At 34.5% G+C, this 27,391-nt stretch overlaps 1 pseudogene; it reads right to left on the bottom strand.

Annotated features, from left to right (window-relative positions):
- Window positions 1-368: 368 nt before the first annotated feature.
- LOC128776449 (cytochrome c oxidase subunit 7B, mitochondrial-like) lies at window positions 369-22,335 on the bottom strand (annotated as a pseudogene).
- Between the last annotated feature and the right edge of the window lie 5,056 nt (window positions 22,336-27,391).

Here is a 27,391-nt window from a genome sequence, read left to right as displayed (position 1 = left end):
AAAATAGTTGTATTAAACAGACATTATCATAAATATATTTTGAAAGATTGCAGTTAGAATCTATAATTTAAAATTTTAAGTGCTATCTACTATTATTTGCTTGACTCTATATATATATGCATACAAATAAAAGCCACACATATTAAGGTGTATGTTGATTTGTTTTCCTAAAAGAAGGAAGTGTATAGAGTGGAGAATACTTTATAATATTTGGGTAGGCATTTTCTTGTCATAAAGAAACAGAGAAGTTATTTTTTTTCTTTATATTTTCCTAGATGGGAGAGTTTTTTTTAAAGGTTTCAAATGTACTTTATTTCTTCAATCATGCCATATTTTAATGGGTACACAGTGCTTTTACTTGGCATCAATTATGAGTTGGTTTCTAAACAATTCAATATTACACCAGCTGGTATGATTGATTGCTGATCTCTCCATTCCTTTGGGGTGACTCTGCCAACCAGGGACAGATTTTATTCTATTCCAATTTGTGGTGCCATATACGCCCACATAGCAACACAGAAAGTGGCTCCACTAGCTGATACAGCATGACCCTATTTGTCATGGAAATCAGGTGTCCATTTCTGGTGACTCTGCCTTGCCTTTGTTTGCTGAATGCTTTGTAACTTGGAGGTGACTTAGAACATTTCTGGCCGTGGGAAACTCAGTGAAGCTGAAGACAGAATGGTGGCACCTGCAGCTGCTGATTGGTTACAACTCCATGCCAAGGCCCCTGCAAAGAGCTGGATGGCAGAGATATTGCCCCACTCAACTCAAAGTTGCACTCTTCAAAGGGTCATTTACCTGTCGTCTTGTTCTTGCACTAATTAATAGAGAAGTCAGAAAAGCAAGAAAAAAATAACCCAATGTTTTCCACACCTAAAGAGAAGCTAAAATTCCTTGTGTCTGTGTACTTATTTGACTTTACATATGGATTATCCTATGCATGCATTATCCCATAAGACCTTCTAAGTGTTTTTGAAACCGTTACAGGTAAGGTCTCATCGTATGTACCATACTATCAACAGGGAATTCCTCACTCCCGGCTATAATATTGTTAGTTGCTGCAATAAACTAATTGAACTATTCAGTCTTATTATCTGGTGATTTCTGCTCTTCTCTAACACTAGCTCGAATGTCCTGCAATGAATTAGAAGCTGCAGACCAGATATTCTAGAAGAAAAATCAAGATGTATCATTTTTAAAAACTTTATTTTCTGATAAACATATGGTGAAGGTCTTTTACCTTTTTTCCTAATCTGCAATCTTTAATTTTGCAGGTTTCAGCTATACGTTTACAATGGTCTCAGCTTAGAAAAACCACTCTTGTCTGTTGATCCAGGGCATTGGATTAAATTTTCTTAGTTCTAACTACAACACCCTTGTGAAAAATCAAACCATACTTTGCAAACAGTGTCACTGTTAGAATTTATAATGATTCTGTTGAAATATTATATATAGATGAACTTGTTTGCAAAACTACTCAGAATGGTTGCCAGACATTTTATACTTATTTTGTTTTCATGTGGATATCATTACCTGCATAGATCAATATGTATCATCTGTTTTTCAAACCAGGGTATAATTACATAAATGGGGTGTATAAAACTGAAGATGATAGAAGGATTATAGTTAAAGATAAATTGCGTTTACTTAAGTACTTTAAGACATCTGTTAAGGAAATCACAAAGGTTTCATTTTATTTTTTTCATTTTTAAAAATGTATATTTTGAGATAATTTTATGTTTACAGAAGAGTTGAAAAATAGTCGAGTGTTCCATATACCCTTCCCACAGCTTATATTTCCTCTTACATAACCATGGTAAAATTATAGCAACTAAGAAATGATCATTTACACATTCTATGAAGTAAAAAAAAAAAAAAAAGACAATTTTGATTTCACTGGCTTTCCCCACAACATTCTTTTTCTTTTCCTGGATCCAATCTAGGAGACCATTGGACAAAGGTTGTATTTTATATATGGAAATGGTGTCTGTAAAGTTCTCCCCCAAATTTAAGCTTGTACTTTTTCCATACCTTGGAGATTATCTGTCCTATAGGTTTGAAACATTTTATTCTCTAAAAAGCCAAGGACCCTCACAAAATTTAGAATCTTGAAGAAAGAAGTCTATCCCAAATATTTAAATCAGTGGGTACTTGTTTTTTGGTTGAAAAGTGGGCCAGGTGCGAAGGACAGCAAAAAGAAAAATATATAATGACACTACAGAAGAAATCCAAAATGCAGCCCTGAAGTATTATATCTCCATAAAAAAGTTATTTCTCTGTCCTTGGTTTGTTTAACAGCTACACATGACCTTTAGTATTTATTTTGAACATGAGTCATGATATTTAATTCTTTTAGTTAATGAATTTTATATATCTATAACTCAGAGTCTATATAAATAAAAAATGGCAAATAAAATATGTATACTAGAAAAGCTTAAGTTTGAATAAAAATTCTCCCACTGAAACTGAGTCATTCTTATAATAATGATAATGATGAGAATTTGCCTGGAAAATATGCATAATACAGCAAATAATCTAAAGAAAAATGCCAATCTGTGAACAAATATTACTCACAGTGTCAGTTGTCACCATTTTATAAATATACTAGCTTACATCTACACATGTGGAAAATGTAAAAGCAAATTGACTCTAACCTAAATTCAAATGACATTAGCACAAACACATAAATCTTTAAAATTTACCTATTTTAAAAAGGGGGCTTTGAAAAGTGTTCCAGTTCTAGAATGTGGCATAACTTTGTGGTCTAAACTCATTAGTTGATGCTCTGGAAACTGAATTAGCATTCTTGAAAGAATGCTCAAACAATTTTCAGATGCGCTTTAATGAGCTGAATAGATGTTCTTGGAAATCCATTCAACAAAATGTCCATTTTAGGAAGAACCTTTAAAGATCTCTAAACAGACTTGCAAGGAATCTAATGGTCTTCAACCAGATTTTTTTTAATGCAGTCTAACAGCTGGTTACATAAAGTCTTTTTACCTCCGCTATAAATATCTCTGCCAAAAAGTGATCTTTGAATTAGCTAGATAAGATGACTCTTCTCTTGCAGCAAATTTGAAATAAAATTTTGATTCATGATCAAAATTAATTAAGCCTTGATTATCTTACTATGTATTTCGCTTCTACTGAAAATTAAGTATCTAAATCTTTTGTCTATATATGCTTTACAATATTATTTCCAAATTGTCATTTGTTTCTAAACTTTATTTTATAGGCTTTCCCTTCATAACATTTTTAATTCCTTGGTTGATATCAATTAAAATCGCTAAAGTTATGTCGTTCCTGTTGTGCTTACAAAAATAAAAATAACAACAAAATACTCTTTGTTATCTAAATTGAATTAATGTAGACTATTTCTTTAAAAATAGGGCAAACTGGGGCGCCTGGGTGGCTCAGTTGGTTAAGCATCCGACTTCAGCTCAGGTCATGATCTCGCGGTCCGTGAGTTCGAGCCCCGCGTCGGGATCTGGGCTGATGGCTCAGAGCCTGGAGCCTGCTTCGGATTCTGTGTCTCCCTCTCTCTCTGCCCCTCCCCCATTCGTGCTGTCTCTCTCTGTCTCAAAAATAAATAAACGTTAAAAAAATTAAAAAATAAAATAAAAATAGGGCAAACTAACAAAATGAATAAAACACAACCTTTCTCCCCAAAGTGTGAATATTTGTTTTTCCATTAAATAATGCATATATGCATTGGAGTGTGATACGGCTTCTCAGATAATAATGATGATTACAAAGACAACATAATTAAATAAGGTAACAATTTCTTCTTAGAAGATGATGTAAACTATACCAAAAGTCATCCACCATCAATAAGACTAAAATACATTTTTTTAAAAAAAATTTTGAGAAAGTGTTATTCAAAATCAGAATCTTCAAATTCTCTCAGTTGATCTTGGGGAGTAGAATATTAATTTCAAACCAACTTTAAAAAAGAAGAAGAGTAGTGAAAGAAAAAGAAAGAACAAGTAACTATTTTGAAATGTTCATACATCATGCAGGATAAAAAAATTGTACAGAATAAAACTATCATAAAATACTGAAAATAAAGGTCTTCTACGTGTAATTTTTTTTTTACATTTTTATAGACTTTTTAAAACTTTTTTAAAAGATTTTTTGTTAAGTAAGCTCTACATGCAATATGGGGCTCAAACTTACAACTCTGAGACCAAGAGTTATGCTCTACCGACTGAGCCAGTCAGGTGCTACGTAAATATTTTGCCTCTTAGAAAATTTATATCAGATATAATTTTCCATAATTTAATGCTTCTTAGAAAGAAGCATTTAATGAATACATGGCATTGTGCAAGAAATTCGATTTCCTGATATAGCAATATTATAGGTAGGGTTAAGGGTTACATACTTCCATTAAAAATATATATATTTCTACCATGTTGTTCAGAGATTGAGAACTGTTTCCCTTCCTCATTTGTCTAATAGTTATTTCTCCTGTCAGGCTGTTTGCTCTCTTCTCTCTTCTACACTTTCCAACATCTCCCTGCATTTATCTGTTCTTGTCTTTGTCAAAGATACACCTCATTTTAAGAAGAGCATTTAAAGACCTTTAACAGATATGCAAGGAATCTGATTATTTGTAAACCCACACCCTTTTTGTTGTTGTTGTTGTTGTTGTTATTGTCGGCAAAGGGAACCAAGCTCAAAGGTTGATTGAAATGTGTCTTTTTCATCAAATTTTTTCTTCTTTCATCATGCTTCTCCCTTTTCATTTTCCTCCTCTCACTTTCTAAGCCCTATGAAATTGTGTTCTTTTTTTCTTATAACAATTACAACTTTATGCTATTCTGTGAGGTCAAAGGTATGAAGCTTGAAATTTGCAATTTCTGATATTATGTTATTCTTTACATTATCACTTAATTTATTTTGTGTATGTAGAAAAGCTATTGATTTTTAGAGCTTATTATGTTTCCAGCCATCTCGTAAATCTTTCAGTAGCTATGTTGTGCTTCAAAATATTGTCTTGCAAGGTTTTTTTAGTAATGATAAGATCTCAAAATAAAACAATGACTGCTTTTTAAGTTATTTGTGAAAGCCTCCTATTTGCTTTCTTCACCTAGACCTTGCAGATGAATGTTAAGTAGTCATATAGTAGCAGACATTCTTAAATTGTTTGAGATGCTAATGATAAAGCCACCCCTTTATCTGCTTCTAGGATTGCAAAAAAAATCTGCCGTCCCCAGAAGTTTGTCCTTCAGAGAAATTTGTCTTCCTTTCAGAGGAATAAGGGGTCAAGTGAGAGCCTTAGAATAAGATTGCCACATATAATCTCTGTCTCCATGTATAGGTAGATGTTAAGAAAAGGCCAGAAATGGGGCGCCTGGGTGGCTCAGTCGGTTAAGCGTCCGACTTCGGCTCAGGTCACGATCTCGCCGTCCGTGAGTTCGAGCCCCGCGTCGGGCTCTGGGCTGACGGCTCAGAGCCTGGAGCCTGTTTCCGATTCTGTGTCTCCCTCTCTCTCTGCCCCTCCCCTGTTCATGCTCTGTCTCTCTCTGTCTCAAAAATAAATAAACGTTAAAAAAAAAAAATTAAAAAAAAAAAAAAAAAAAAAAAAAAAGAAAAGGCCAGAAAGACCATCTGATACTCCACCCCAACCAAACTCACAGCCTTCCATCACCATCTGCCTTGAAGACCCATAGCAGGAATCTGATGTGCTACTTACCTGCTACTTCACTCAAGAATCAGCTTTTCTCATTCACTCCAATCTAATCACCATACACTCAGCACAGTCCATCTCCCATCCAGTTTCCTTTCTCCACTTCTGAAAACTTTCCCTCAGTCCTGGAAATCCATGAGTAATCACCAGAGAATAATTAAATGAGGCAACCTTTCTCTTAACCTTTACTCTGAATAAAACCTCTCTTTTGTTGGGATCATTTTATACCGTGTAGATATATTCTCCATTCCTTATATTTACTGGAACTGAGGGTAAATAAGTACTCTTGGTTTCACATAACCACTATCTGGAAGACTTTAAAAATTACAAGGATGTGCCCAGACTAAAATCATCAGGATTGCTAGGGATGGATTTTAAACATTAGCATTTATTCAGCTTTCTGAGTGATTACACTGTGTGGGTGTATTTGAAAACTGCTGTCTAGCTTCTTATTTCCATTTAAAATTCATCCCCATTCCTCTGTCCCTAAAGCCCCCCACTTTTATTTTAGTTGCATAACTTTATACAGCTACTCTGCTACTTGTCCTTTCTATTCAAATCATCTACTTCTCATCTGGACATTTTTTTTACTTTTCTCTTAAGGTTTCGTCTCCAGGATCACTCTCACTCTGTATAGTCTTATTATTTCTTCATACTTGTTAATTTACTATCTATGTTGATGACTCTAATAAGACTTTGTCTTCCCCTTCACTTGAATTTCTCTTCTCTAAAGTTCTTGCCTTTCACTCCAGTTCAGCCACCCATTATCATGGTCATTTCTAGCTTTTCATTAGCAATAACAATAATTTCTCCATAACTTTAATTTCAATTACTGCACTTTTTAACCTCATGCTTTGGTGTTCTCAATGCTTTTTCTGTGGTATCCCAACATGAACAGTCTAGTTTTTCTTAAATGATCTCTGTTGATCTGAACATTTTATTGTATAACTCAACTACTTCATCACCAGGGAATACATGAAAATAGAGACAAGAAAGGAGTCCAAGAAATGAGCCTTGGGTCATTCTAACATTTCCAGTAAGGGAATTAAAGGGATAATCACTAGAAGAAAGAGAATCAGAGATGGAGATGGAGAGAGAGAGAGAGAGAGAGAGAGAGAGAGAGAGAGAGAGAGACATCCAGTAAAAAACCCAAGATAACTCAAGTAAAGAAACTAAACATTGGGTTTGGTGATCTGAAATTAAATGCTTCTGAAAAATGTTTATGTAAACTTGTGATTGGAATGAGTCTATTAGTGACAATGGATGTAAAATTTGGAGACAGTATAGATAACTCAGTTGAGACTGTCTGAAGATCTTTTTATGTTGATGAGAATGACTTTATGTCTGGGAGCAAGAATTCCTGTCCCCTCAGAGGTCCTTCTGGATAGACTAAGAATCAAACCGATGTGAGTCAGATAAACAAATTTAATAGGAATATATACAGGGAATCCACACAGACATGTAAATTCCAAAGACAGTCGAGCAAAAGGAGGCAGGTATGCCATTTTGATGTAAGGAGAAATTGGTGGGGAGTTGGGATTTCAGAGGAAAGGGATGACATACAAATGGGTCACTCAGATAAAATTTATCTCTGTTAATAACTCTGTTATTAACCCTTATTCTGGTAAAGGCCCCCAATTCAGATTCTTCTACATGGTTAAGGGAGAGACAAAAGTTTCTCTTGAGTCTGAAGAGTCTTAAGTGACTTCAGCTCAAAATATTCCACATGCTATATAAAGTGGCACATTTGTGGGGAGGGCTGTCCTGAATCCCCTCACGTGGTAGGAGGGTGAGTTTCTGGAGCAGTATCCTATATCAAGTAAGAGATAAGATTTGTAGATGATCTTAGAGGACACTGGATATTTAGCAACAGTCTCTATCTTAATAAATTTGACACCAAATTCATTATCTTTCTTTTAATGGGTTCTTCCTATATCCCTCCAATAATTCTTAGGAAGTGCCTGGAGACATCTTTGAGTCCTCTTTCCCTCACCTTCCAAATGTAATTCATCCACAAGTCACCTTAGCTCCAATTAAAAATATATTAAGAATAAAACTATTTCTCTCCACCTGCACTACTATTATCCTGATTCAAGATGTCGCCAACTCTAGCCTGGATTGCGATAGTGTTTTACCTGGCCTTCCTGCTTCCCCACATAAATTCTAGTCTCAGAAGAGCAGCCAAGTGATCCAGGTTAACAATGGGTTACATAATCTTGCTTCTATGCTTCAAACACTTTAACGTTTTAGGGGATTTTTTTAGCTGCAGAGTGGAAGCCGAAGGCCTTACACTGAACCCTTAATGCCTTTTATAATTTGTCCACAATCCATTTTCTATGTGTGCTCACTCATTTCCAGTCACACGGACTTTCTTGATGTTTTTTGAGTTCACCAGGCAGATTTATACCTGCTTCAGGGTCTTTCTCATATTTTTCTCCCTGTCCAGAAAGCCTTTGATGAAACAATTCAATCTATCGTTTTCTTCAAGTCATTTCCAAAATGTCCCATCCTCAGGAGCATTTTTGTACTGCCCAATTTAAAATGGTACTCTATACCCCTTATGCCCTTCTATCGTTTACCTTTCTTAATGGCAAATATCTCTTTCTAACATAATATTTACTTTAAAAGTTTATTTCCTGTTTTCTATCTGCCTCATACCCAGTAAGATGTAAGCCCTATTAGGACATAAATTTTATCAGATTACTTTTTCTTTTTTCATGGCTGTAACTTAAGCCTTTAGGTGCAATGCTACTGTCATATCTTTACAAAACTAGTTGCTGTAATAAAACTCGTGTCACATGAAAATCAATGTGCAACAGGGAATAAGAGTGTCAGTGTCTAATTGGATTCTGATGTTCACCAAACAGGTGCTAAGGATTTAGGCATTATATTTATTAAGTTGCCTAGGCATAACAAAATACTACATGGAGCTATTAGGTATTTATTTTGGTGTAGGTGTGTCACGAAAAAGTTAACATGACACTAAGAAGTCTCTGTGCTCTGGGCACCTGGGTGGCTCAGTCTGTTAAGCATTGGACTTCAGTTCAGGTCATCATCTCTTGGTTCATGAGTTCAAGCTCCACATTGGGCTGCATGCTAACAGCTCAGAGCCTGGAGCCTGCTTCTATGTCTCCTTCTCTCTCTGTCCTTTCCCCACTAGCACTCTGTCTCTCTCTCAAAAATAAATAAACATTAAAAAAAAAGATAGAAAGAAAAGAAATCGCTGTGCTCTAAGAGCTCTGAAACTCTTATGCTACCGAAGAAATTAATTGTTAATCAGCCTGGTCAGCCATAGGTTTGGAAGAATTTCTAATTACCTGATTCTGACAGAAATCCCAAAATTCTGCTTCTGGCACCTTGTTTTATGTGTCTGATGAACCTTACATTCTAGGTGCAGTGAGTGCAGAAATGGGACTTCATCAAGTCAGTGAAAAGACTGTACAAACACACTTATTCTCTGCTAATAATTATTTGTATAATAAATATCAAGACTTCCTGAATGTGATGCATGTCCAAATTAGTTTAAATAAGTGTACAGCGTCTGATTGAAATCTAATCATCCTTAGGAAAACAACTAAAATATTCCTTCTGTAAATAGCAAGCTATCTCTATTAATATTTCATAGAATATTGCACTTTCTACATTTAGCAATTATATGAATGGAAGCTTTATGAATTTAGTAGCTGGCATCAAAATTCCTTTTGAAAATGGAAGTTCTTTATTGGAATATTTTGTAAACTCAGATTGTTATTGTGAACTCAGAGATCCAGCTCATAAATTAATGCTTTTGCATATGAAAAATTAGAATACAACACTTTGTTCTTTTTGGGTTTTTTTTGTTTTTTTTCTGTGATGGAAGGAGAAAGAAAAGAGAAAAAGATAATTGATGAGTATATGAAATGGGGCAAAGGACAACAAATTGCATGTGTGTTTGAGAAAAAAAAAGAAATGGAGGTGAAGTGGTCAATGATGGATATTCATGGGTGGAGAATCTCAAATGTATCTTAAGAATCATAATATTAGTCGAAGGTATTTGCATGGATGTCATCTACAACACTTTTCCATATATTTACAAATATGGAATCAATTCTGTTTTATTCACAAAGGCTCTAAAACTTTTGGGCTCAAGAGTGCCTGGGTGACTCAGTCAGTTAAGACTGAGTCAGACTTTGGTTCATGTCACAATCTTATGGTTTGTGAGTTGAAGCCCCTTGTGAGGCTCAGTGCAGAGCTAAGAGCCTGGAGCCTTCTTAAGATGGAGTCTGTCTCTCTCTTTCTGTCTTTGTCTGTCTCTCTCTCTCTCTGCCCCTCTCCCACTCATGCCCTCTCTCTCTCTCTCCCCCCAAAATAAATAAACATCAAAAAAGTTTAGTTTGTGTTTATTTTCTTCTCTTTATCCCTCTATATTTAATGAGAATATTGAGTAAAGGAAAGGTTTTTCTTTTGTGTGCACCAGATACTGAAACATTAGTCCAGATATAGAAGGGAAAACTAATACCATTGGTAGTTTTAAATTCAAAGAAATCTTAGTTGAATTTCTCTAGATTGAAATCTTAGTTGAATTTTTCTAGATTGAAATGGTTGAAAGGTATAAATGAAATCAGGATTACATAATTTTCACAGTATGCAATTATAAATATGCCATATGATATTCAATCAATTGTATTTCATTAGAAACTCTAATTCCATGAAAAATTTGCATGTGTCTGTCTGGCCCATCATTTTAACCTTAGCAACTATCACTCTGTCTGACACATTGAAAGAATTAAATTAAATGAATTTTGAATGGTGTCAATAATTTTTGTGGAGTTGTCAAGCTTGACACTTGATACTATTAATAGACTTGTTATAGTACAACAGATGGATACAGTGTAAGCCAATTTCTCATATTTAAAATACAGTAAGAGTTCTTGATAGCCCCGGACTATGATTTATTAATCACTATATCTTTAACACTTAATTCAGTGCCTGACATTAGTAGGTTCTTCATCAACATTAGTTTATTAAAATGAACTGAAGGAAAAAAGTGTGTGATCCTTCCCACCCACTGGCCTTTGACTTCTGTCCTATATCTCATAGTTTATGAGATCATCATCAGTATCTAATTATTGTGGTTCCATAAGCTTCAATCCATAAAAGAACGTTCCCTAAAATCTAATGGACTATTTGTTATGCAATATATTTTAAACATTAATCCATGTATCAGAGTAGTAATTTTAAATCGTGTGGTTAAAAAACTCATCTTTGAACATGAGGAATTTTTATTATTAATAGTTAACTGATTTTTTTTTCCTCAGTATTGATTGTTGAAATGGAGAAAGATATTTTGTGTTGCAAATGTATAGCATTAACTAACAAACATTAATATAAATAGGAGAACGCTAAACTCTAATGATTCTTCTTAATTGTTAATGAGGTTTCTCTCTAGATCTGCCCTTGACCATTTCCAACCCCCAAATTATTTCCTAAAAAAGAAAAGAAAAGAAAAACAGGTTTTTTTGTTTTAAAAAGCATGTGTCACGTTAGTTATTTTAACATTCTTCCTTTCTTACTTGTAATATTTAATTTTTCTCATATGTAAAATTCCAATGAAGACGGATAAGATGACTTCTATATATTTTTCTAAGATCGATGCTTAATTATGATTTATATAAAATCTTTACGGGATCACTTTTCAAGTAAAAGGCACTTTACAATTTAGGCAAAAATGATAAAATATCACAATAAATTTAGATACCAACTATGAAAAACAGAAACCAATTTTTTGTGTGTTTCTTCAGCCTTAAAAATCACCAAATATTTTAAAATAAGTTAATAAACCAATGAAAAGGTTTTACTTTTTCTAGAATTAGAAAGTGTTGAAAGACTAGATTTTTGTTTCTAGTTAGTGATAGACTTTCTAATTCCAACACTAACTTTGTTTATAAACAACTTTAATTGCACTAGGAAACTTTCTGTAAAAAGGAACAGATAATATATTTTTTTAGGCTTTGCAGGACTCATGGTCACTGTTGCAACCACTCAACTCTGTCATTCTAACCTGAAAGTAGTGTTAATAATAAGAAAGTGGGTTCACTTACCTGACAATAAAACTACTAAACAAGAACAGGCGGTGGGCGGGGCTTCCCCCACAGGCTAGTTTGCCAATGTCTCACCAGATGGATGCCTAAGTGTTCAGTTTAAATATTTAACCTGAGCCTGCTGTGTCACTTTTATGGCAAGACAAACACTGATGAAATCAAAATACAATTTAATGTAGTTATGTGGACTACTGTATATTCAGTTGACCTCTGATACTATTAGGATGAATTAAATATGTTGGGAAGCCCGGCTTCTCAAAGATGTTTAGTGTTAAGTCAGCACTACTGAAGGTCTTTGAAGGGATGGTAAGCCATCACAATCATTCTTTTTGTCTTTATTTGCATAATATTTGCCCTCAATCTTATAGAGGTCAGATTTTCAACCACTCTGCAATAAGGATTATTATCTTCAGGGAAGATTTTTTAAATCCCTTGCAAAAAAAAATTCACTGAAGAAAACCAGTTCCATCAGATAAGCAACTTGGGCATAAAAGGGAAAAAAAAATGAAAGGGGAAATGGAGCAATTATCTGTGACCTTGGTCTGTGTTATTGTCGTTCAGAAAAATACTTTCTGAAATTCTTAGAAACGTCCTTAATGATAAAATATTCTTTATGGTGAATATTATTCAGCCCTATTAAATTTTTGTTGGAGAAAATGTCATCTGATTGCAATAAATATTTATTTTTGGCAAAATCAACTCCATCTCTATCCATATAAAAGGTAACTTGCACATTTCTATTGGAACATGGCTATTCTCATTTACATGTTAAAAGTTAACCAGGAGAGAATAGATTAATGTTGATTCTTCTATTAACATGAATTTATATTATATTATATTAATTATATTAATACATGGGCTTTAAAATCTTAAAGATAAAAATATGAATATATTTTCCATGATAAGGGTCAAATAAATGATGCTAACTCTATTTCCCATTGATTTTACATTACTAGTCCTATTCTTTTATACCACGCTGACTCATTTACAATACTAGTGATTGAGAAAACAAAATGAACAGAAGCAAATACTCCTAATTTCTCATTTTTTAATATTCATTAAATAAATACATGACAAACCTTCTCGTTAGTCAGCATAATGAACTGAGGAATGATCCTGTGTGGAGAAATTTACAGTTCCTGTGAAGCTTTAAATGAAAAAAGAACAGTCCTTGAAATTTAATCAAAATAATGAGTAACAAAGAGTAATCATTATGAAAAAAAACACTTCAGCCAATCCAGAGACAGCTATGTCACATCACCATTTCCATTTCAAGAAACAAAACAGTATATTCATGGTCATTTTATTAAAACATGTTATTTCTAAGACATGGAACCAATAAAACACTATGAAAAGTTAATGATGTTGAGCAAGTATTACCACTTAATGGGTATATTCACAAATCTCTATCCATTTAGCAAGCAATTCATTTATTGAAACCATCACCATTTTATTTGCATTTTGATATAGTAACTAAACTTCAATAGTAATTAAATGGTAGTATGTCCACTTCTTCAAGCATCTTCCCCCCACCCCTTTCCCAGTGGTCTATCACAGCAGTTCTGGCCACCATGTAAAATGGGCCCTTTCTTATGTTAAGCTTCTAGGCATCCATCTCACTGGGCCCTTGTTAAGAAATTAAATCTTGGGGCACCTGGGTGGCTTAGTCGGTTAAGCGTCCGACTTCGGCTCAGGTCATGATCTCACGGTCCGTGAGTTGGAGCCCTGCGTCGGGCTCTGTGCTGACAGCTCAGAGCCTGGAGACTGTTACAGATTCTGTGTCTTCCTCTCTCTGACCCTCCCCCGTTCATGCTCTGTCTCTCTCTGTCTCAAAAATAAATAAACGTTAAAAAAAAAAATAAAAGAAAAGAAATTAAATCTTAAGGTATAAGACAAAGCCCCAAATCAGAACTGCAAGCTTGGAGGGTCTATGAGAATCTAGGGTTCCATTTTCTTTAAAAAAAACTTTATATATACCCCATCCCAGATTTCAGTATCCTGGTTTTTCCCTACATCCCTACAGTGGCCCTAGATCATTATCTAGCCTGGCAATTCAGAGCTTTGATATTCTGCCACTCTTCACAGCCATGTGTCTGGCTTTTAGCTTGGTTGGCTCTCCAGCTACAGAAGACTGTCACTTCAGTGTTGTTCCAAAAGTCCTATGGCACCTTACACTTTCTTTCAGTTTGCTGCCTAAATGATCTAAGCCTGTCATTTTATCTCTTAAATGTATTAGTCACCTATTAAAAGTCACCTAATTCCACATTCCTTGTGTTTGCTATTTTCTCCATTCTTTTTAAAGTTTTTTTTTTCTTTTTCTTTCTTTCTGGGGGGGGGAGGAGAAGGGGGGAGAGTGGGGAGGTTAGAATATAATATTTATTCAATTTCATCATTTATGATACTGTTAAAACCAAATTAAACCCAACATAAACGCTGACATTTAAAAACACAGAGAACATACTGATTTTTCAACCATTTTGCTTACATGTACTTTTCAATTCTCATGTAGTGCTTATAATTAGAAGATACTGTACTCATTTTTTGCTTATTAAGAAACAAGTAGAGGGACATCTGGGTGGCTCAGTGGGTTAAGCATTCGACACTTGGTTTCAGCTCAGGTCATAATCTCACAGTTCGTGAGTTTGAGCCCCACACAGGGCTCCATGCTGACAGTGCAGTGTCTTCTTGGGATTCTCTCTCTCTCTCTCTCTCTCTCTCTCTCTCTCTCTCTCTCTCTCGTCCTTCCAGGCTTATACTCTGTTTCTCTCTCAAAATAAATAAATAAACTTTAAAAAGAAAAAAAAAACAGAAAAAGAAACAAATAGAAGGGGTAAACAAGTACCAACATAAATTCATTCTCCAAAAACTGTCCATGGATGTATTTTCACTGTTCCTTCTGATTATATACTTGTGGTACATTCTTCGTTAAAATGGGTAACTGCAGTCACATAACAATACTTACGATAAGGCAATGATACCGTTGCAGGAAAAGAATACAACAAGTGAGACTCCCAAAGACAGGTGATAATGCACAAGTCAGAGGACCTCTTTACACCTATATTCCATCACAGGGTTCCCCAGGGGAAAATAGCCCTGCAGTAAATAAGAAGACTCTTCAGTCCTCACCTACATACTACCTGTCGTGTGGTCTTCTTTGCAATCCAGCCGGAGAATGACCATTTACAGATCAATTGCATCCTTAGAGTTTGATTCCTAGGACTGTGTCAGATATGAAATATCTCAGATTGGATTCCTTAGCAATAAGTTTGGGGGATTTATGTGAGAGTTATTTATTGAGGACAGTGCTCTAGAGAAAGGGAATTGATGGGCACAGAACAGGGAGGCAAAGCTAGTTAAGAATGTCTTGTCAGGAGAGCAGCATCCCTCTGGTCCCACAGGGCATCTCAACACAAGAGTGACACATTTTGAGACAAAAGGGAGATTTTTACCCTGTCAATCAATTGTTGGGGATTGACTACTTAGACAAGAGGTAAGGTGCTTAACTTCTCATACTGAGAATGATTTTCTAGAGAAGAGGTGTCTGTAACCCCTGTCAGCCAACATTCACAACATCTGGGCATGGGGACATAGCCCAGTGAAGTTGGCTATCTAACATACCCCAAAGCCTTTATTTCTGAAATTTTTTGGCCTTTGGATACAGAACCAGAAAATCACCTCAGTTTTCTCAAATAGTTGCGAGAAAGAATATCTCCAGTAAAATTTTCCATAATTCAGAAGAGATTTCAAAGTTGTGAGTCCACAAAGAACAGAAAACTAGTAACATATTTTCAAAGATGAAAATAATTGTAAAATTACTTTAAAAAAATACTACAAACCCTTATTAGGTATGCAGAACTTTACAACATAACATTGTTTCCAATATGCCCTTTTACTCATTTACATATTGCAACCATTACCACAGACATATAATGACTGCCAATTGTGTGTCATTTGCCGTACAAATCACCAGGACAAAAGCAATAAACAACATGTCTATGCTTCTGTGGTTTACAGAACAGAAGGCTTATATTTAAAGATGTAGATTTCAACCATCAATGGAATATAGTTTTAACAGGTCTATGAACAGAAAATTTGGAGGGATAGAAAGAGGGAGGGAGGGATTAGTTTTACTAAGGAGAATAAAGAATTCATTAATGATTAAACAGTATTTTATTTTATTTTATTTTATTTTACTTTTTTTTTAATGTTTATTTATTTTTGAGAGCGAGAAAGAGACAGAGCACTAGTGGGGGAGAAACAGAGAGAGAAGGAGACACAGAATCTGAAACAGGCTCCAGGCTCTGAGCTGTCACCACAGACCCCGATTTGGGGCTCAAACTCACAGACCATGAGATAATGACCTGAGCCGATGTCGGACACTTAACCGACTGAGCCACCCAGGTGCCCCAAAACAGAATTTTAAATGTATGTTGAAAAATAAGACCTTGATATTCAAACAAGTCAAATTATTTTGGAAAAATAAAGAATACCTTTCTAGGAAAAGATATCTTTATAAATAAGGACATGCAGCCAAAGAAATAACAATAGCTTTTATGCTCTAGCCTGAAAAAGTTTTCTTATGATTCTTCTATTCTTGTTTTCCATATTTCTTCATTCATTCATTCATTCATTTGGTTTTCAATTCAAAAGGCATTTTAATTTTAGTATGCTTATATTCTAGTGAAGTTTGGATTTGGCAGAAAAGTTATTTCAAATTAATCAGTATTTTAAACCAATTTTTATATATTATTCCCATTTTTATATGCCAATAGTGATACTATAGCTCTCTGAGTTTTAATTCTCAGTGTGGTAAGCAAATCCAGTTGGCCTTTTTCAACACTCGATACAAAGTAGTAGCTTGGAAAATTATTTCCAAACTTGTTGTGTATTGAAACATTAACAAGCCTACTGGAAGAGCACAATTCCTTGTTAGCCACAGAACAGCCTTTCAAATCTCATGGATTTGGACTCCAATATTATTCACTCTTACTTGACAAGTAAATTTCAGAACTGGTCTCAGTTTAAGATAAAATATGATATTCTTTTTCATTTTTGCCCTTCACGATTTGTATGGAATTATCTGTGTCTTAAGAAAATTTGTTTGCAACAGATACAGTTTCAGAGATTCCATAAGAGGAAAACTGACATTTATGTGTGCACATTCATCAAGTAACTAAAAATTAGCCTAATTTATTACATGGTTATTATGTGCAGCATAGTCCGATAGGTACTTTTAATATGCTGTCTCAAAATTCTGTATAAACCTGCTGGGAAGCAAACAAACTGGTCCTGGTCTGTCACCATATTCTTTCGCATTTTATGGTTTCTACACAGGTTGCTTAAACTATGTTTGTGACAAATTTACTCACAGTTGATAAATCACATTGCTAATTCAAAAATAAAAGTGCTTTAAATATTTCTACTCTGGTTATTTTTGTCACAGACCTCATTCTAAATTTTTTCTTCAAATTTCATAAAGTTACTTTGTAGGTTTAAATGCTTTATTTTAAATTACCATTTCTTCTCTTCTGAAAATATGTGAAAATGTCACATATTTTATGATTCCTTTGATATGATATACCCAGAATAGGCAAATCCATAAAGACAGGAAGGGGTTGCCAGAGAAGGAGGGAGGTGGGAATATCTACTTATTGCATAGAATGTTTTTCTGGGGTGATGGAAAAGTTTGAGACTAGAGAGAGGTGGTGATTATACACCACCAATGAATTAAGTGCCACTGATTGTACACTTAATAATATTTCACCATATGTTATGAGAATCTCATTTCAATAAAAAAAGAAAAAAATACATATGGAAGTTTTTCACCACACATTTTTAAGTTACTAATTCACTTAAAACTAGATATTTTAAAGATCGTTTTTCCTCACTTTATTTTTTTTATTTTCAACATTAATAGTCCTTAAAAATTATTATTATTCTTTTTTAGATGATTTTTAAGCCACTCTATCTACTTATGACTTTATCATACCATTCCTTATCAAATACATGTCTCCTACTCCTTGGCCAAAGAGAATATTCCTGTTTTCTTTTGACTTGCTTATTCACTGTCATTTGGAAAAATCCTGTCACTCAATTTCCAGAATTCTAATCATTTCTTTGACTTTCTTGTCTTCCTAAAATTATACTGTAAAAATACTCATCCCCTCCTGTCATTCATATCTTATCATCTCCCTCTCTAAATTTATCTAGGGACTCCTTTTTGCCATATATATTATTTTAAAGTCAAATTGCTGCATTTTGTGTAAATATGATATATTTTGACAGAAGCCTTCATTCAAGAGTTCAAAAAGCTTGAATGCATAAATGGAGTTATGCATAATAGAACAGTTTATTTTAGAAGGATGTCTGAATTCATCAGACAATATATCAATAAGATCTTATTAAGTGCCTACTTTGTACCTAATTTGTAAAAGTCAAGATTCTGGACTAACAAAGTATTAACAGAGCTAAAACTAAAATGACACAAAACAATTACAGAAAAGGATAACTGCCTTTCAGAACAGTGTGACTTCTGACTTATACAATGATAAATGTGATATTTTCCAAAGACAAATATGTCTCCATACTTGACATAGGAAACATCTTGCAAGATAACTTTCACATTTAAGCAATACCGATTAGGATGAAGGATTGGAGGCCAGTTAACCAATTAATCGCTAGGTGTAATAGTGGAGTAAGGAAATGAATATGACATTGCTTGAGGATCCACAATGTACTTATCTCTGTCATAGGAATCTTACCATATGTAATGTGTTTAACTTGGGTAAGACTGGACTCTAGAGATTTTTCATTGTTTGCCTTTGCCAAAATAAAATAAAATAAATAATAAAATAAATAAAATAATAAATACATAAGTATAAATATCTATATCTATATAAATATAGATATAGAAGAAGATAAAGAGAGAGAGAGAGAGATGATAGAGATAGAGATAAAATCTGGGGTGCCTGCATGGTTCAGTTGGTAGACCACATGACTTTTGATCTTAGGGTTGTGAGTTTGAACCCTACACTGGGCATAGAGCTTACTTAAAAATATATAATATAACATATTTTAAGTTTCATATTATTTTTCCCTTCAAGTTGATGAAGGACTTGTTTTGCTTTGAGAAATACTATTTGGTCTTGGAAAAAAGCATACAGTCAATGCGTACTTATGCAAAATTACATTAACGATATTCTTTAACATACAGACATTTGAGGGGAAACAGCAACAGGAGCTGTCTCTGCCTATTAATGTAAAAAGTTGTTATGGGTCGCCTAGAAAATATTCTCACTTGTCATGCATTCATATGGCTCCATATATTCTTGGCAAGTTGAATATGGATTGTTCTGGTTTTGGATTTTATTTGCTCAGTTGTTCATTTGTAATTTTCAGGCAATTTATGCAGAGTTAAGGTAGAGAGTCCTTTAGAATGTACACACGTGCCTTTAAAAAAAAAAATCTCATATTGTAACAGAGAAAGGAGCTAACAGATTGTTGCAGCCTCAATCTAGACTATTGTATCTTATTATTGAAGCTTAAGTTATGTAATTCAGGAAGAAGGCATTTATACTATTACATTTTCTTGTATTTGTATGTAGGCTAAAGGCTGGGATTAGCCATTCATTAAGGATGAGTGGCTCTTGACTGAAATAAATGTTTTTCATTTGTCACTCTAGATGTCAGTCCAGAGCACTTACTGCAAGCTGAAGTGCTATGCATTTATGTGTTTTGTTAATTGACTATCTTTCTCCACTACCAGACAGGGGACCTATATATTCCACTTACTATACTATTCCTCGAGCTACAATAAATACATACTACTTTCATAGACACTCTATATTGTTAAATAAATGATGGATGTGAGAATTAAATTGCACATTACTCTAAATCTGTTTTTTCTTCATTATTTTTTATTTTATTTTGTAACAGAAACAAAGATTGATGGTTTCATGATTTCTTTTATTTGTATGTGGTTTTACTAGAACCTGAAAGGTTTTGAAAGTGTGTTGATTATTAAATGGAAATATATTAAGATGAGTTTTGTGTGTGTTGAAGTTGGAGAGCTCAGCAGGTTATCAAAATAGAAATAAATAGGAAACAGTTGTGGGGCGCCTGTGTGGCTCAGTCAGTTAAGCATTTGATGTCAGCTCAGGTCATGATCTCACAGCTCAGCTCGGGTGTTCGAGTCCCACGTCAGGCTCTATGCTGACAACTCAGAGCCTGGAGCCTGCTTTTGATTCTGTGACTCCCAGTCTCTCTGCCCCTTCCCTGCTCATGCTCTGTTTCTCTCTCAAAAAATGAATAAACATTACATTTTTTTTAAAAAGATAAAACAGTTGCTAATATGGTTAAGCACTGGAGAGAACCTGTAGAGGTAATAAGTAGGTGGAGTTTATAAGTCCTTTAGTCTTCTTATTTCATAATATAATTAGCTCTTCATTTTTAACCAATTATATGTAAGTTTAAAAAAATTCTATTCTGGAATATTAAAATTGTAAATATGGATCTGAGCATAAGAAATATGAAAATAGGTTTATTTTTAAGCCTCCCCATTGGTTTTGTCACACCTAAGGACCAAAACGTAATCAATAAATTGAAAATGCAGGTACATGCTAAGTAGTGATGCTGTCTTTCTACTTATCCAGGGTTTTAATTCATAGCAGTTTTTACTTTAACAAAATGTAACTGTAATAAGCACTGATTCTGGAGAGTTACACATAAAACGCAGTAAATGTCTTGAACAGGAAAAAAAGGCTTAAAAATTCCTATTAACTATAACATTTCTGGAGCTAAGACCTCAGTATGTATTAAATGCACTACAAAAAATTATTTTCTGCCTCATGTACAACAATAACTCACATTTCAGCTCTCAAGCCAGAACAAGCATCATATAATTGCAAAACAAATTTTTGACAGTTTTACAAGGGAGGTGGTCTTAGATGGCTTCTTGGAACTACTCATATTCATTTACATATTAATTAATATCACAGGAAATAACATATTTGCTAGATACATGTACATAACTTTTTGTATCAGAAATGGGGTTTGTAACAGTGAGCCAGAAGTGGCTCTTTTATTTTGGTCACTGAAAGAGGTGACACATAGTTATGCAAGAGATTCACACATTATATTTCATATGGCTAGTTTTATTATTAGTTTATGAATCTACATTACACTAACTGGTCCACGGGATTGCCGACTTTGCAGTTTTAATCTACTAAATCTCAATTCCAACTGAGTACTTTTGTGCACAACTCTGAATCGTGACATTTACATGATATTGTGTGCACTGGAGGATCTTATGAGAAAATAAGGAGAGAGAACAAATTGCCCAGGAGGGATTGCAGAAAAAATGGCAACAGAGGAGAACTCAGCTTCCCTGTCCCCCTTGACAAACATCAATAGATCGCTATCTATGAACCAAAATAGCTATGGGAGACTGTAAAATCTACTTAGGAAGTTTCAGCAACACAATAAAACAAACAAACAAACAAAAAACAATAAGGAGAGAAGGAAGATAATTTCTTTGTTCCTTTGTCATCTCATCTCCCAATCTGGCATCATTCAGTGACAAGAAGGTTTTTCCCAATTGGAGTTCTTCTCACCAGGAAAGGAGACGGAGCATGAGCAACCAGATCTCCAGCCTCTCAGAGCACAGTGTAAAGATCCTGCCTTGGCTTTATCCCAACCGGTTTGGCAAAACAGATGTTTTGAGGTAGCCAGAATCATGGAAGGAAAGCAGAGGTTATTTTAGCATGCATGCATGCATGCAGCAAGAGAGATATCAGTTCCCAGAGACTGGCTCTGTAGACAAAACCAGCAGATTTTGCCGCTGATGAGTCAATAGCCAGCATAGCCTCTGCAGACACCCTGAGGATCTTGCCAACTTTCACCCCACAGGTATTTGGGTTTGCTGACACCAGCTACTTGCCAACCACCTTATTCTCTCCCTGCTTCGTCCACCACCACCACCCACTGGAGCCTAGGACTGGCACTGGAAACCATCCAAGGTCTCTGAGCTTGCACTTGTAACATGTCAGCTACCTGAGTTCTTCCCTGCTCTTCTAGAGCCTAGAAGGTATGCTGGCAGCCAGGCTGAAGCTGCATGAGGGTAAAATGCCAGCCTAGCCCTCCCAGTTGACCCCCACCACTGTGTCCACACTTAGGACTGGCCGCTCCAACAGCATCCTATAGACTAATGCTCTTCATCAGCCTCCCCTGCAATATGCATACCCAAAGGGGGAGTGTGCAGTCAACGGTGAGCACACTGACAGCTAGGTTCTTCACAGCTTTCTGTTGTCATGCCTTCCCTTCTGTCACTGGTTTATATCACTACAAGTACCTATAGCTAGCCCTTCTAGCTGTGCAGTGCCATGCCCCAAACCTCACTACATCATCAGTTTCTACTGCACTGTATGTGCCCAAGGGGACAGTGTGCAGCCACAGGAAAGCAGGACGACAACCAGAACCCCGGTAGCAGCCAAAGAGCCCACAGTTGTCCCAGCCCTTGCTAACTACCCTGACCCCCATCATTACATGCGATCTGCAACTAGTCATTGCTACTACATAGGCACCTACAGCTGGCCTTGTAACACCACCAGCTCTGGCCACCACCACTGCCTGCTCTGGTCCTTGCCAGTCTTGGAGACATCACTGAGGACCACAACAACCCTTATAGTCACTGCAAACCCCCACCACTACAGTGTTTGCTAAGACCACACAGTTGTTGATGCTGTGGAACTCAGTGGCCTGAGCCAAAGAGATATCATATTTCCTTATATCTGCTGATTTCATGCATTCGCATACTCAGTGGCCTACACTACTAGAATCAGAGTCATGGTATGATCCAGCATACCCCCATCTGAAAGTAAAAACCTTCCCTTAATACAGTCCGTGAAGTCTGGAAGATGTTACTGCTTCTTCAAATGCACAGACACCTGTGCAAGGCTATAGGGATTGTGAACAATCAGGAAAACATGACGCCACCAAAGGAATACAGTAAACCTCCAGTAACCAGACCCATACAATGGAGATCCGGAATTACCTGACAAAGAATTTAAAATAATTGTTATACTGATGCTCAGAGAGCTATAAGAGGACACAGATAAGCAATTTAATGATATCAGAAACACAACACAAGAACGAAATGTGAAGTTCAACAAAGAGAAACATAAAAGGAACCAAACAGAAAATATGGAGCTGAAGAAAACAAAGGCTGATCTCAATAATTTTCAGCAGCAGACTTGAAGTGAGTTAGAAGATAGACCAATTGAAATTATCCAGTCAGATAGGCAAAAAGAAAACAGATTGAAAAGGAATGAAGAAAGTCTGTGGGAAGTATTGGATGCCATATAAATAATAATGTACATATCATTGGAGTCCGGAAGAAGGAGAAAAGAAAATAGAATTTATTTAAATAAATAATGGCTGAGAACTTCCCACACCCTGGGAAAGACTTGGACATCTAAATTCATGAAATCAATAGGTTACATTCAAATGTCACACCAAAGCAATCTTCTCCATGACACATAATAATAAAACTGTCTAAAACCAATGGCAAGGAGAATTTTAAAAGCATCAGGAGAAAACAAATTTTTATACAAGGGAACTCCCACAAGGTGATCAGTGGATTTCTCAGCAGAGACCTTGCAGGCCAAGAGAGAATGGAATGATATATTCAAAGTACACAACAAAAGAAACTTCCAACCAAAATACTTTACTCAGCAAAGCTGTCCTACAGAATCAAAGGTGAAATAATTTCCCTACTAAACAAAAGCTGAGGAAATTCATAACCACTAAACTTGCTTTACAAGAAATGCTGAAGGGAGTTTTTCCAGCAGAAACAAAAAGATGTAAATTAGTAATATGAAAACTTACAAAAATGTACAGCATTATGATAAAGACAAACATATAGTCAGTATCAGAATATTCTAATACTGTAATATGGTGATGTGTTAACCACTTAGCTCTAATATAAAAGCTAAAGGACAAAAATATTAAAAATAGCTGTAGCTTCAACAATTTTTTAATAGATACACAAGCAAAAACTATGTAAATGGTAACATTATAAGAATAACAACTGAGAAGAGTAAAATGATAGAGTTTTGAATGCTATTAAAGTTACAGTATTATCAGTGTTATATGTACATACATATATGTGTTATGTAAGCCTCATGGGAACCCTAAGAAAAAAATCTACTATAGGTACACAAAAGATAAAAAGAAGGGAATCTAAGCATACCACTATGAAAAATCACCAATTTACAAAGGAAGGCATCAAGAGAAAAAAAAAAAAAAAATGGAACTAAAAAACAGCCAGAAAGCAAACGTTAAGATATTAGTAAGTCCTTACCTATCAATAACTATTATAATTATTAATGCATTGAATTCTCCAATCAAGAGGCACAGAATGGCTAGATGGATTTAAAAAAAAAGGCCCAATTTTATACTCCCTACGAGTTTTACTTCAGATTTAAGGACACACATAGCCACAGTAAAGTAAATAAATATAAGAATGCAAAAGATGTTCCATGTAAGTGGAAATCAAAAGACAGCAGGTATATCTATACTTATATCAGACAAAATAAACATTAAAAATGGTAATAACAGACAAAGCAGTCATTATACAATGATAAGGATGTCAATCCATCAAAAACATAACAACCATAAATATATATGTACCTAACAGTGGAATAGCTAAATATATTAAGCAAATACTAACAACTGAAAGGAGAAATAAACAACAGGGCAATTATATGGGAATTTAATACCCAACTTTCAACAATGGATACACCATCCAGACAAAGAAACCAATAAGGAAATTTTGGATTTAAACCATATTTTAGATTAAACAGAACTAACAGGACTACACAGAACATTCCATTTAACAGAAGCAGAGTACAAATTCTTCCCACGAACATATATGATGCTCTCCGGGAAAAATAACATGATAAATCACAGAACAAAGTCTTAACAAATTTAATAAGATTGAAATCATACCAAGTATCTCTCTGACAAAAATGATATAAAACTAGAAATCGACAGCAAGAAAAGTGGAATTTTCACAACAATGTGGAGATTAAATAACTTGAGCAAACAATGGGTTAAAGGATAAATCAGGTGGGAAATCAAAAAATACATTGAAATAAATGAAAAGGAAAGTAACTTATCAAAACCTGTGGGATGCTGCAAAAGCAGTTGTAGGAGGGAAGTTTATAGTGATAAATGCCTACATAAAAACACAAGAAAGATCTCAAATAAACAATGTCACTTTACACCTCATGCAACTAGAAAAAGAACAAAAAACTGAGCCTAAAGTTAGCAGAAGGTAGGAAATAAAGATCAGAGTGGAAATAAATAAAATAGATACCAGAAAGACAACAAAAAAATCAATGAAATCAAGAGCTGTTTTCTGTCTTTTGTTTTTTTGGAAAATATAAACAAATGTGAGAAATCTTTGGCTAGACTGACTCAGAAAAAAAGAGGTAGTCTCAGGAAAAAAAAAGAAATGAAAGATAAGATATTACAATTGATAGCACAGAAATACAAAAATCATAAGAGATTATTATGGACAATTATACTCCAACATACTGGATATGCTAGAAGAAAAGGATAAACTCCTGGAAACATATAATTTACCAAAAAAAAGAAAAAAAAGAAGAGAAAGTAAGAACGAAAGAATAGAAAATCTGAATAGACTAATGAAAAGTAAGAAGATTGAATAAGTAATAAAATCTTCTCAACATAGCAAAGCCTAGAACCAGACATCTTCAGTGGTGAATTCTTATTTTATTTTTTTATTTTATTTTTATTTTTATGTGAATTCTTATTTTAAAATTTAACCATGAACTAATCAATACTTCTAAACACTTTTGAAAAAATTAAAGAGAATGGAACACTCTAAAACTAATTTTTTTTCTTTTTCTTTTTTTGTGATTCTAAATTTATTTATTTAAATTCAAGTTATTTAACATACAGTGTAGGACTGGTTTCAGGAGTAGAACCCAGTGATTCATCATTTACATATAACATCCAGTGCTCATCCCCAAAAGGATCCTCCTTAATGCACATCACCCATTTAGCTCATCCTTCCACCCACCTTCCCTCCAGCAATCTTCAGTTGTTCTCTGTATTTAAGAGTCTCTTATGGTTTGCCTCCCTCTCTGTTTTTATTTTATTTTTCCTTCCCTTCCTCTATGTTCATCTGTTGTACTTCTTAAATTTTATATATGAGTGGAATCATAAGATATTTGTCTTTCTCTGACTGACTTATTTCACTTAGCATAATACACTCTAGCTCCATCCACATTGTTGCAAATGGCAAGCTTTCATTCTTTTTGATCACTGAGTAGTATTCCATTCTATATAAATATAGATATGCAACATCCTTTTTATCCATCAAACTAATTTTTTTGAAGCCAGCATTACTCTGATCCTAAAGCCAGACACAGACACTACAAAAGAAGAAAACAATCACCAATAACCCTGATAAATGTATGTGAAAAGATTCTCTCTCTCTCTCTCTCTCTCTCTCCATGACCAACTGAGTTGTGTCCCTTGGATGCAAGGGTGGTTCAATATCTGCAAATCAAAAAATGTCATATCCTATGTTAATAGAATAAAAGATAAACATCGTATGATCATCTCAACAGATGCAGAAAAAACATTTAAAAAAATACAACATTCTTTCATGATAAGAACCTTCAGCAAATTGGGTATAGAAAGACAACTTCAACACATTAAAGACTATATATAACAAACTCACAGCCAATACCATACTCATTGGTGAAAGTTTGAAAACTTTTCCTTTGTGATCAGGAAAAAGACCAGAGTGCCCACTCTCACCACTCCTATTCAACATAGTAGCCCAATAAATCAGGCAAGAAAAAGAAGTAAAAGGTGTCAAATTAGGATATAAAGAAGTAAAATTGTCTTTGTTTGTAGATTATATAATATTATATAGAGAAAACCTTTAAAACCCCACCAAAAACTCCTAGAACTAATCAACAGATTCAGTAAAGCTGCAGAATACAAAGTCAACATACAAGGAGTAGTTGTGTGTCCATATCTGATCACCAAAATGTAAAAAGAAAGAAAGAAAGAAAGAAAGAAAGAAAGAAAGAAAGAAAGAAAGAAAGAAAGAAAGAAAGAAAACTCATTCTCAACTGGATCAGAATAAATACTTAGGAATTAATCTGACAAAAGAGATCAAATAAAATCTGTGCACTGAAAACCACAAATTTAATGCAAGAAAATGAATAAGACAAAAATAAATGGAAAAATATTCCATGCTCATGCATTTGAAGAAAAGTTGTCATTAAATTGTTTATAGCACCGAAAGCAATCTACAGATTCAATGCAATCCTTTTAAAAATTTCAATGATGTTTTCCTGAGAAATAGAAAAAAAAACCTATTCTCAAATTTGTATGGCACCACTAAAGTCCCTAAATAGTCAATGAAATCCTGAGAACGATTAACAAATCTGAAGGCATTACACTACCTGATTTTAAGCTATACTACAAAGCTATAGTTATCAAAACAGTATGGTTTTGACATAAAAGTAGATCAATGGAACAAAACAGAGAAACCAAAAACAAGTCCCTGCATATATAG

The sequence above is a fragment of the Panthera pardus genome, unplaced genomic scaffold, assembly GCF_024362965.1.
Source record: "Panthera pardus isolate Hobbes unplaced genomic scaffold, ASM2436296v1 HiC_scaffold_13, whole genome shotgun sequence".
Taxonomy (NCBI): Eukaryota; Metazoa; Chordata; class Mammalia; order Carnivora; family Felidae; genus Panthera; species Panthera pardus.
Note: the sequence above shows the minus strand (reverse complement) of the source record. Positions and strands in the feature narration are given on the sequence as shown.